Genomic DNA, 12756 nt, shown 5'->3' with positions numbered 1-12756 from the left:
TTCACGGAACTAATGATAGAATCCTAAAAGTAGAAAGGGCTTCCACGGGCCATCTGATTGACTTTCATGTCCTGAATTAGGATCAACAAAAGTTATTTTATTTAATTTCTGATATAAATCTCAAATCATGGAAACTACAATCTCACTGGGCAGTCTATTCCCAGCTTCCTTATTATCACTGTGAGAGCAGTTTCCCCCATTGCTAAAGCTGAACCTCCTTTACTTCAATTTTTCTCCTGAGTGTTCAGTGAAGGAAAATTCTCCTTGCTCTTTGTAATAGCATTTTCTCAGAACCTGGCTATGTTTCTCTTCTATCTTAGGATACTGGCAATGTTTCTTTTCTATCTTAGGATACTATTTTTAAACATCCTAGTATGATGTTTACCTGTTTTGCAATGACGTGATGTTACTGTACAAGCTAAAATTAGACTGCCTTCCAGTGCGCTGCCAGTCCTTCCCAGCTTGGTATCAAACAAAAATGAGCATCGTCCAAGTCATTAATGGAAATACTGGAAAGAAATGTAAGAGTGTTTGTAAGATGAGACAGGCACATATTAGAATCATACAATCACAGAATAGTTTGTGTTGGAAGTGACCTTTAAAGGTCATCTGGTCCAACCTCCATGCAATGAGCATTCCTTTCCATTCCAATTCTCTTCCATTGCTGCTCAGTTCTAAATCTGGAATTACATTTATGAAAGAAGAAAAATAAACTGGAGACAGTTCAAATGAAAGGAAGAAAATGAGACTGGAGTCCAAGAACTGGCATATAAGGAAAGGCAGAAATAATGTGACCAGGTTTTACCTGAAGGCATAAGAAATGGAGACTTTCACCGTCAGAAATTTGAGCCCCATTTCTAATTTGAATTCCTCAGGTTTTAATTTCTCCCTATTGCTGCTTATGGCTTTTTTCCCATTAAATTAAAATGCCACTCATTACCTAATATTTTGTCATTGTAAGGAAGCTAAAAACTGCAATGGGTTTTTTAAAACCATTTTCAACTAACTAAACAAATAATTTCGTTAGCTATCTTTTATTTTCAAACTATTCATCATTTCATGCAGCCTATCACATTTTCAACTTCCTTACCAAAATGTAAACCACCATTATATACAGCATCCTACCGGCTGGCTTAAAATACTAATTATTGGATGCAAATTACCTTTTAACTACTGCTGATTACTCTTTTGGCATATTCAGGAATGAAATTTTCACTTTTTCACTTCTATATCCTCTGGCATTACACTTTCAGCTGTTATTCACTGAACTTAATCTTTTAGCTAAAGGTTCCAGAATTCAGTTTCTATGCTTGTAGATCTACATTGCTTCTAGATTTAAGGATTTCACTGTATCAAACTGCATTTTGTTTCAGTGGATCAAATACACCACCTGTTCCACTGCTTGTAAGCGTAACCTTCAGCCTAACACAGCACTTTGAGTTAAATAGAGCATAACTTTTGGAAGAATATCCAGTACTTTTTAGAAATGGGCACCGAAGAATCAATATATAGCTCACAATGAAACTTGTTTTATGGGACAATCACTCTTAGTTTTACTGCCAATCTGAAAATTAATATCTTCAGCTTCCACTGGGTGTTGTTAGCACTGACTGCTTGGCTGAAATTATCCAGTGTATTGTTATACTTACACATGTATCTGAGATCCAGCTAGGCTGGATGCAGCTTTGAGCCAACTGGTCTAGTGGAAGGTGTCCCTATCCATGGCGGAGGGATTGGTATTAGAGGATCTTTAAGGTTCCTTCCAACTCAAAGCATTCTGTGATTCTCTGATAATATTCCCCCCACCCTCCCCCCACCCATCCCCCTCGAACTGTGCGCAAGAAAACAGAAAACTGAGGGGGAATATGGTAACAGACAAGTTGCTTTGTGTTACAGAGTAATCATTTTATTCTACACAAAGAGAAAATGAAATTATCGGATGTGGCATATAGTCCTTAATGAGCCCAGTCCCCAAAAATTCATTGTCTTCCATCCCACACTTTGCACACATCATTATGGATGAATGAATTTCAGATGAAGAAACCACTCCAAGCAAAAAATACTCTCATCTTGGAAGAACCAAAGTGACTGAGTCAACAAACAGTAAACATATATCTTTGCAGATGACAATGCATTCAGAATGCGTGCATAGGAAGCTGGGTGAATTCTCAAGTGTAAAAAAATAGCTGACAAACTAAAAGGAGATAGTGACTCCAGAAAACACTGCAGTCAGTGGCAGAAAACACATGGGCATTAAGGAGCATGTTAGGGAAGAACACTGGTAGTCTATAGTGAACAGCACTACAGGCACATCATGCATTATATAGGTGAGGAATGGGATGCAAGCTTAGTGACTGAGACTCTCACACAACCTAGCAAGTAGGGAGAACATACAAGTATGGAGTCTCTACTCCTTTGGTAACTGTAACGACAGTTTTTTTGCTACTTTACTTTTACTTAGACAAACCTAATTTTTGGACAGCCAAAGGTTTGCATCCAAGTATATCAGTCTTTTAAACATAAATAAATTCTTATGAGGCTGTCATTCCCACAAAAAAAGTTGAGACCTTCCCTAGATGCTAAAGGAATTTCATTTTTGATAGGATGTTAATTCCTTAGCCCCAGAGCAAACTTCCTCCTTCTGAATATGGTTTCCACAGCCTAAGTGTAACAATATCATTAGATACCACAGCAAAGGTCTCTGAATTGCATGTCCTCAGGGGCATCAGGCACAGCATCACCAGCCAGTCGAGTGAGGAGATGGTCCTGCTCTGCTCTGCCCTGGTGCAGCCTCACCTTGAATATTGTGTGCAGCTTTGGGTGCTACAATAAATAAAGATATTAAGCTCTTAGAGAGCATCCAAAGGAGGGCAACAAAGATGGTGAAGGGCCTTGAGGGGAAGCTGTATGAGGAGCGGCTGAGGGCACTTGATCTGTTCAGTCTGCAGGAGACTGAGAGGAGATCTCGTTGCAGTTACAACTTCCTTGTGAGAGGAAGAGAAGGGACAGGCACTGAGGGACTGATCTCTTCTCTGTGGCGACCAGTGACAGGACCTGAGGGAATGGCCTGAAGCTGTGTCAGGGGAGGTTTAGATTGGATATTAGAAAAAGATTCTTTACCCAGAGGGTGGTTTACCACTGGAACAGGCTCCCCAGGGAAGCAGTCACAGCACCAAATCCAACAGAGTTCAAGAAGCGTTTGGCTTCTTGAAGCTCAGGCACATGGTGTGACTCTTGGGGATAGTCCTGTACAGAGCCAGGAGCTGTACTCAGTTACCCTAAGACTAGCTCAGTTAGTTAAAGCCTGGAGCTAATAATGCCAAGGTTGTGGGTTCAGTCCCTCTAGGGGCCATCCACTTCAGAGCTGGACCTTATGATCCTTGTGTGTCCCTTCCAACTCAGCATATTCTGTGATTCAGTGAATATCTTCCACAGCAAGATAGTAGGGTATTATCACACTCAGGTAAGAGACATAACCAAGCAAAACTGCCAGGTTGTTGCTTTTAGGGAAACTTATCAAGTTTATCCTCTTTGGAAGTGCTTAATTTTAAACATAAGCTGTAGGAGAAATAGAGTAGTATTTAATATTCTCCCACTTCCTTTGTGGGGGGAAAAAAAAAAAAAAGTGATTGCACACTGGAACAGCATAGCAATATTTATCCTTCCCCTAACAATTGCGTTTGACCAAAGGTCTCATGCAGTGTTTGTTGTCATGTGTTGTCATACATTGTTGCCACATGTAATAAGGCCCAGGCAACAGCCTGGAATGGGATGTCCGGGGACATGGTGAGTCAATGCCCCTGGAGGTGTTTAAGGAAAGATTGGACATGCCATGGTCTAGTTGTCATGGTGGTGTTCGGTCATGGGTTGGACTCAATGATCTCAGAGGTCTTTTTCAACTTAACTGATTCTGATTCTGAGGTGGGAAGTGGTGGTGTTTCCCACGACACCGTACTCTCTCTGACCATGTCCTCCTAAAGCAGACATGTCATCACACGGGACAAGGCCCGGGGAGTTCTGCCCTCCCCTGCAGCACTCCCAGGCAGCCAGCCGGCCTCTCTGCCGCGGGGACAGAAGCCCTTCCCCCGCCGGGCTCGTAGAACAGAAGCAGCCGCTTTCCAGGCTCCTGCTGCAGTGGGTGGATCCCTGGGAGGTGCCAACCCCCTTCCCTCCCCTTCCCCTTCTTCCCCCGCCTTCGCGGCGAGGAGGTGCCTGAGCGTGGCAGCATCTTCCCTTGGCTCCCTGGAGCGGGGAGGAGGAGCCGCCGCCGCCTGGGGAAGGAAGGTAAGCTGCGGGCGGCGGGGAGGGAAGGGGAGGGAAGGGGTTTGGCTCCCCCCCTTCCCTGTGTTTCGCTTCCCCGTGCGGCCGTCGGTGGGGAGCGGGGCAGGGGGAGGGCGCTGCCTGTGCTGGGCCGGGGTGGTGCTCCGCTCCCCGGGGCTGCGTCTGCCAGGCACCGGATTTGGAAATGGCCGATAACGGGGGGGAAGGCGGGGGATGTTGTGTCTGTGTTTGTGTTCCACTTCTGACACGAGTTATCTTTGTGTGGTGCTGGTGCCCGATGCCCGCAGGTGCACAGGAGTGTGGCGGTGGCGGCGGCACCTTAGACAAGCTGAGCTTGGTGACGATGTGAGGTTTTAAGGAAAAGAGAGGATACTTTGGAAACCATGGACCGTTAATTGTGTGGGAGACGGGCGGATTGAACCGTGTTTCCTTGTGGAGGTGAAGTTTCTGATATCGGTGGATTCTTAATGTCAGGCACAGTTAGTAAAAAGATTTTACTCCAGGTTATGAACGGAATAAAGTCTCTAGGAAGTGATGCTTGCGCACCATCAGAAACCATTTGGGCTGAACTGATGGTCCTTCCAGTACATGAAGGGAACTGACAGAAAAGATGGGGCAAGACTGTTAACAAGAGCATGTAGTGACAACACGAGGGGGAATGGGCTCAAACTGAGAGTAGATTTAGATTAGATATTAGGAAGAAATTCTTTACTGTAAGGGTGGTGAGGCACTGGAACAGGTTGCCCAGAGAAGTGGTGGATGCCCCATCCCCTGGAAATGTTCAAGACCAGGCTGGATGGGGCTCTGAACAACCTGGTCTAGTGGAAGGTGTCCCCTGCCCATGGCTGGGAGTTGGAACTAGATGATCTTTAAGGTCCCTTCCAAGCCGAACCGTTCTATGATTCAGTGATTCTGTGTTGGAGGATATGAATGCAAGCATGGGGTAAAGGAAATGTGGAGAATCTATTGCCCTGCTGACTGTGGGTAGGAGAGAGAATACTGCCCAGATAGGAGAAATAAATGTGTAAGAATGATGTGGGATGTGAATGATGTGATGGACCGTAAAGTAGCAGGAAGAGATTGTGTGGATAAAAAAAGGATAAAGCATATGTATCATCGCTTTGAGAAAATAAAATTATAAGAGCTTTTGATTGTGTCTACCATAGACAGCGGGAATTGGATTTGGGTAAGACTATCACTTACTGAGAGATGCTATCAGGAATTATGTCACAGATGGATTTCTTTCTTAGATCATAAAATCACAGAATAGTCTAGGTTTGAAGGGACCTTAAAGTTCATCTAGTTCCAGCCCCCTGTCATGGATGCTACTCACTAAACCAGGTTGCCGAGGGCCCCATCAAGCCTGGCCTGGAACACTCCCAAGGATGGGGCACCCACAACATTCTTGGCAATCTGTTTGTGCCCTCACTACCCTCTGAGAAAAGAATTTCTCCCTAACATCTTATCTAATTCTGTCTTCTTGTAATTTAAAGCCATTCTGCCTTGTCCTGTCACTACCTGCCTTTGTAAAAAGTTGCTCTCCCTCATTTTTTATAAGGCCTCTTTAGGTACTGAAAGGCCACAGTGAGATCTCCCTGGAACCCTGTCTTTTCCAGGCTGAACAACCATTAGATACAGATAACAGCATCATTTGGGCGTATAGCAATCCAGTTGATCTTACATACAGCTGCTGTAAGTTTACCAAATAAGCACTGAATTGCTTTAGACTTGCGCTCAGTAAGCAGTGTGAAAAATTCTGGGAAGAACTGGTTTATTAGTTTGTGATCTTGTATCTTGGACATTTTTAAACAAATAGAAATAAAATAGGTGACTAAACAGAGACAGGGTTTGAAATTCTCAATTTTAGAAAGGCAAACTTATAAAAAATCAGGAGGATTAATTAGTGATGTTGTTTGCACAGGAACCCTGAGGGCCCTAGAAGAAATAAAGAGGGTACAAAGCTGTTTTGTGCCAAAGGTAGAATCTATTTGGAATTTATATCCAAAAAAAGAGAAAAGATCTATTGAAAACAACTTCTGCCCATCTCAAAAAGGATTTTAGGAATAAAGAGTAGAAAAATGATAGTTAAGTAAAATAAAAATTAAGAGGTAAAGTGCAGTTCTACAGTGAGAATTGACATAAGTAATTCTCAGTTAGTTATAGAAATTTGTTTTTTAAAGCTTCTTTAATCATGTAAGTAAAATAGATAGAAGTAAGATAAAAGCAATAATAGAAGTAAGACCACTGACAGATAAATTTGAGATAAAATGACCATGATATCATGATGCATGGGGTCTGTTGCAGTTTTGAGGAGACTACTCCAGTAGGTAGAATTAATATTATATGCTTATACTTATACCATAAAGAATAACATTTTGTCTCTTAGTTATTTTTAGGAGTTGGGAAGCCTCTATGTATTACATCTAATCCAATGCTCTTGCCACTTAAAGTTCAGCAGTTCCAGTATCAGAAGACTGGTTAGATACACAAATGGACAGTTACAGAGTCATTTACTGGTAGAGGAAGTGAGCTTCATATACACCTTCTACTTATAGAATATATATAGAGAGATTGTATCTCTTCTCTAACATACAGTATCTTTGTATGCAAACAGCTATAACTATAAAAATTTAAACTATCAGAATTCTTAGCTATAAGAATATAATACCTGTGGTGTGTGTGTATTTGTATATATATAAGATTAATTTTTTTAAAAATATGTGATGAGTATGCCTCTTCTGTATATGTGTGTATCAGGGAACGATTTCACCATCCTCCCACTCACCCAGGCATTGCATGCTGGGTTCATGGGAAGTGCTCTGGCAAGTGCCCAGTGTTACAGGGATGCTACAGCCAGATTCATGCTGGAGCTGTGCTAGACATCATCTTGAAAAAGATCTTGGTGACTCAATATGCAGCCTTCTTAGGTGTAGGCAGGAGACTCACAGACCAAGGCTCTGATGTGCAGATTGTGCTAAACTGAAGTAAACAAGGAAGGTAGGGAAGAAAGCCAGGTGTGGTTTAGTAATGCTTACGTTTAGGTTTTTTATTAAGGTTTAGAGTGTTTAAGAAGATATATTTTATAAATTAAAGCATTTAGTCTAAGGATAGAATAACCTTCTGTGGACATCTAAGGAGGGGATTAAAGCTTAGAACTGTAGAAACTATCAGTATTTCTTCTTTAACAGCTAGACCTGTCTGTATGTATGGCTCAGCATTTGGGTGGTTCAGGTAACTGCAGGCTGCGATCAGTTTAGGCTGGGTCAGAACTTCTTAGAGGGGACATAACAAAATGTGTGCATTTGCATGCTGGTTTTCTGTTAATGCAATATAATATCTATGATTACATAGTAACAGAAGGGATCTTCCCAGGCATGGAGTTCCTATGGCATTGAACTGATATTCAGTCAGGCTTCCACATGCAGGTACAATGGCACCTGACATCCGAAGTTTGTACATGGTTTATCCTGAAAAACTGCATGGCCTATTAGTGTTTCTTAAGTTCTTAAAACTTGAATAGTTTCTGTGCTATGATTCTTTAACTTTATTAAAAAAATAGTAGCTGTTTCTTTCCCATACTTAGTGCATTATTTCGAATTGTTTTGTTCTGTTACATGGTTCATATTTTTAATAAAGTTCTTTTAAAATCAAGTCTTTGAAGTAATTTTTTTCCCCTAAAGTCTTTCCAAATTTCATGTTGGAAAGTAAAAATGAAGAATAAGTTTTCAGTTCTACCAAATCAATTGTATGGTAAATAAAATTTTATGTAGCTTTTAAAATAGGCAAGAACCAGCAGCTGCATCAGTTGTATTTTGTTATGTTTGGTGTATGTATAGATTGCAGGAACTGAAGTCTGTTTAGAGTTTGGCTAACAATTCAGCAAAGAGGAAGAACTTTTCAAGTTAATTTTCTGAAAATCTTGGATCAACCACATCAAAATTGTGAACAAATGTTTTTCTTTAGCATCTCAGGTTATGTTTAGGTTAAATTAGACTACATTAGGTTAGATTTAGATACAGGAATGACATCCTGTTCTCAAGAGACTGTCTGACAGAATATTTGATTTTTTAACAAGACAAGTTTATTTTTTTCTTCTGCTGTAAAGATTTTCCTTCTTGTGGGTGATAATGATTTTTTTCGGTCACTTCCACTCTTGTTGCTGGCTGGTAAACAATCCACCATTTTACATCAGTGATGGTGATAAACAGTTTTGAAGCGGAGAAATTAATTGGAATAGTAATGAGAAAGATAAAGAAACTTAATATGAGCACTTGTCTTAGCATCATAGAGGACTTTTAATAGTCCTAGGTGACTTTCTAAAAATCAAATTAGACAAATTGTCTTGCTAGCCCAAAATCCCAAGGTTAAATTTTTTGGAGGTGAGTGGAAGGTGTCCCCAGGAATCTATGTATGATTTTTCAAAGCAATTTTGTCACTTAGGGCAGAAATTTCACACCAGACTCTAACACTTTTTTTTAAACCATTGGAAAGTTGAAAAACCATGCCCTCTGTTTTCCATCCTATTTTCTCACGCCTTTCAAAACATTTTCCGCTGATGTATTTGCTCTTCACTGCAGTGGTGTTGAATCTCTATTGAAGGATGTTGCTAAATGTGGGTAATAGAACAGTATTCCCACTCTATTCCTTGCTTTTCATGTGCCCATGTTTTTTTGTGTGTGTTGCTTACATCTTATCTTTCACTGCTTGTGTTTATGGCAACCAGTTTTTGTTAGGGGGTGATGATGATACTGGAAGGAAGGGCTTTGCAGATAGGTTTCAATCATCTGGCTCCAATACAGCATATTGCATGTAGGTGAACCTCGGAAAACTTCAGTAGAGTCATGCTGGAGGTCCATCCCTGGAGCACACAGGTGGAACTGGATGTCATGCCAAAAGAGAGGTGGTGTCTGACAAGATGTTTCTGACTAAAGTTTTCCCTCTGGAGATTGAGACAATAAAGCTGTTTTATCTCAAATAATTTTAACTATAAATTTCTCTAGCAGTTGCCTACCTTGCAAGGTCAAGGATGTCAATCTGTTAGACTAAGTATTCCTGGCTTTAAGAGTTTCTTGGATCTCACCTCTAAACTGCACATAGATTTGCTCAAGCAATTAATAGCCAGACAGGGGAACTTGTGTCTGGAGCCAAGAATTCACAGTCTGGTGTCATGAAGCAAGAAGAGAAGGAGAGAAGACTATGCTTTAGTTGGAGTCAGCAGTTTTTCAAACAACCAGTTGCTGTTTCTCAAGGTCTGCAATTTCTTGGTGATGGAAAATGCTGCATCAGTGGAGGAATTAATGATAAGCTGAACTCTGTCAATTTATTGTCAGCACTGGGTGAAGTAGTGACATTTCACAGAATCAGAGAATCACAGAATATGCTGAGTTAGAAGGGGACCCACAAGGATCACTGAGTCCAGTCCTTAGCCCTGCACAGGATAATCCCTAAGAGTCACACCATGTACATGAAAAAGGAAGATAATTTTTAAAATATTCTTCCTAGAAAGGAATGCGACCTGTTCAATCAGAGCACATGTTGGCAATATGATTGGTCTTATCTCTCCTGCAAAATTGCTTGGACAAGGTAGCATCATGTCATGACTACTCCAGTAGGAAACTGCTGAGAAGGCAGAAATAGAGAAAGTTTGGTTCTCTTCCTAAAAGTCTCATCAAGTCACATTTTTTCTGTGACTTTTTCCTTTTCCTAGGCCTGTGGTTAGAGTCCTTGGGGAAGAAGCTGCAGGCAGACCTTTGATTTGGCAAATGAGATTCATAAATGCTCAAGTTAAGTGGGAGGAAATACTAAGTGGAGTTCTCAAAATTTTTGTTTGCTTGCCAAGTTCCTAGAGAGAGAATCTACAAGAATGTTTACATTCTAATGAGTCAGTGAACCTGTTTAAATATTTAGGGTTAGATGGTCTTGGACTGCTAGTAGAGCTTGGCTGTTAGAATTAGTATTTATGTTCCTTTACTCGGTCTTATCTGTACTGCAGAAGCATGTGTGCTTTACCCAAAGACCTATCATGGCTGGACTGAAACGAGGGTCAGAACTTTCAGATTCCAAGTCCTAAACTCAGACTGCCAGAGTATGCTGTCTTAATTGTTCTTGGATTCCAGATAAGAGATTTGTGAAATTTTAATATAAATATTTTCGTATCAAAATGCTGTGCACTTCCTCAAGAAATGGATGTTTACCATAACGATGTTTTCTCCTTTAGATCTGCACTTTAGAATTTTTTTGCAGGAATGCAGCTAGTGAAAATTATATAAAGTTTTAATACATGGGAAGTCTTTTTTGCTTATCCTTTTACTTTCTAAAGTAAGCATTATCTTTTTTTTTTTTTTTATAGGTGTAGTAACTATCTATTTTATAGTAAGGTTTTTTAGCAATTATGTGAATATTGTAAGATTTAGTAGATGAACAAACCCAATAACTTGTCTGAAATAGCTATGATATGTTTTTCTTCTGTACCTGATTTAGTCAAATATACAGGGTTTTTCTCTTCATTTTTGATCAAAGTACTGTTTTTTCTGTGCTTCACTCTGCATATACAGTGGTTATATTTCTGGAGGGAAAATTCTTACAAGTAGGCAAATATGAATCATCACTAGTATTTTAAAGGTATACAGATAAGAATAATACTTAAACAGGCTTAATATTATTTTTTTTGTCTCGTTATTTTTGGGATCCCAGGGCGAATGCGTATTCTTAAATCAATTACAGCTTTTTAGAAAAATCACCTTTGCTTATGTAGATATGTGGCAATCAAAACATACTTGTATTAGAATACATGAGTTTGAATAAAAGAATATATTGGTATAATTTGAGTCACCCCACATACTTCTGTGGGATTGCTCAGAAGTAAGGTGTCTGTGTTTGCAGAGCAAACTGAAAATGGAGTTGCAGGGTAATTTTCTCGTAGTTCTAGAGAAGATAAAACATAACTTTTGAGTTGCAAGGACCTGTAACTGATCTTTGGTCTGAGAAGTCAGGGCAGAACTGTCAGCATGTTTGTGGGGACTGAAAAGTAGTGAACTGGAGCACCTTTTATTAGGTAACTGAGGTGATTAGACCCTAACATATCTTTCTTTATACTAACAAACTGCTTTTAAAGTCAAACCATGCTTTTGTCTGAACAGATGCAATTGAAGGGAAATATTAGAAACGGAAAAATCGTGGATATCAGTTATGTATCAAATGGCCTGAGGAAGAAAATGTGGAATTCTGTGTTTATTTAAATTAGAAAATTAATTGTTGGGTGTAGGCTAAGGATGGCCAAGAAGTGGGTACCATATCAGCATTGCTAGGCAGTGCTGGAAATTGATACTGCAAAATATTGGATAGCCTTGATAATCAGTTACACAGTAGGACTAGTTACATACTTGAAATTAAATGTTTCAGAACTTCAGTTCAGTGACCTGCTCAGGCTGTGGTCATGCCCAGGGCCTTGATTAGGTTAGTTGTTTCTAATTTCAGTAGAGATTTAATTCTTTGCTGCTGTTCCAGCTTGGCACAGATGCCCTATAGGTCCTGTATCATATCTACCAGCACTGTTTGGTGTCGGGGATCACCAAGGTTGTCTCAAATAGCAGTAGGTGCTAATGTGACGGCAACTCTATCAGCCCTTTAGTCTTCTCTGGTTGAAAGGGAATATAACTTAGCTTCAAGTTATTTCTGTTTGGTTGCGTGTTTGAGCCTTAAGCTCAAAGTCAACATGGACAAGAGAGTAGCTGGACTTTCACACATGAGCTGAATTAATCGTTTAATGTCCAAACTAAGTGTATAAAATACACTGTGTATATGTAGATTTGTGGGTTTTGTTAAAGAGTAAGCTTATCAGTGTGCATATTCAGTATAGCTGAGCTGCAGCAATTTGGTTTTTTATTAATTTTAAGTAAATAATTTTTTTTGTTTATTCAGTAAATTAAGTTATATTTGTTAAATCATTAACATTTATAATACTTAAGTCATATGAATTTCATGTGTTTTATGCCCTTGGCTTAGGTCTTATGTCATGAAGTCTTACATAACAAATATGTTGAGAAATAAGGTCATTTTATGCAGCTGCATTTGATACTCCTTTTAGCATGATATTCCTCTGAAAAGTAACTCAGTAAATTGATAGCTGTTTTGTTGGATGTTATTTTGCCTGTAGTCAGAATTTTACAGACATGTAATTTTAAGTCAGTATTTTCTGGCAATATTTTCTGAAGTAGAATGAATATGTTAACAACTCTCAGTAAACCTGAAAAGACCCAAATATTTTTCTAATATTAGTTTTCATAATGTAACTGGAAAAAAAGCATTTGAAGGCTTAGGCCGGAAATGAAATCCTCTGGCCAGTGTGCTTTTTCTTTGCAGAAAGAAATGTCTTGAAGAATTATGTCAGCAAGGCTCTCAAGTGCAGTCTGTCTAACTGATAGCTGTACAGTTGAATAGAAAAGCAGAACTGAGTGAGCTTTGTATTACTTGCTT

At 39.7% G+C, this 12756-nt stretch overlaps 1 protein-coding gene across 2 annotated transcripts in view; it reads left to right on the top strand.

Moving 5' to 3' along the window:
• The first annotated feature begins 4169 nt into the window (after positions 1 to 4169).
• Positions 4170 to 12756, top strand: part of RCBTB2 (RCC1 and BTB domain containing protein 2) — a 34072-nt gene continuing 25485 nt past the window's right edge. The window contains exon 1 of one of the 2 annotated variants that reach the window (XM_027890815.1): positions 4170 to 4284. The gene's annotated coding sequence lies outside the window, so the exon portion shown is untranslated. The remainder of the gene's footprint in view (positions 4285 to 12756) is intronic. The other variant, XM_027890813.1, reaches the window with a different exon arrangement.

This window comes from Empidonax traillii, unplaced genomic scaffold (assembly GCF_003031625.1).
Source record: "Empidonax traillii isolate 1590-97213 ecotype Southwest subspecies unplaced genomic scaffold, ASM303162v1 scaffold298:size702513, whole genome shotgun sequence".
Taxonomy (NCBI): Eukaryota; Metazoa; Chordata; class Aves; order Passeriformes; family Tyrannidae; genus Empidonax; species Empidonax traillii.
Note: the sequence above shows the minus strand (reverse complement) of the source record. Positions and strands in the feature narration are given on the sequence as shown.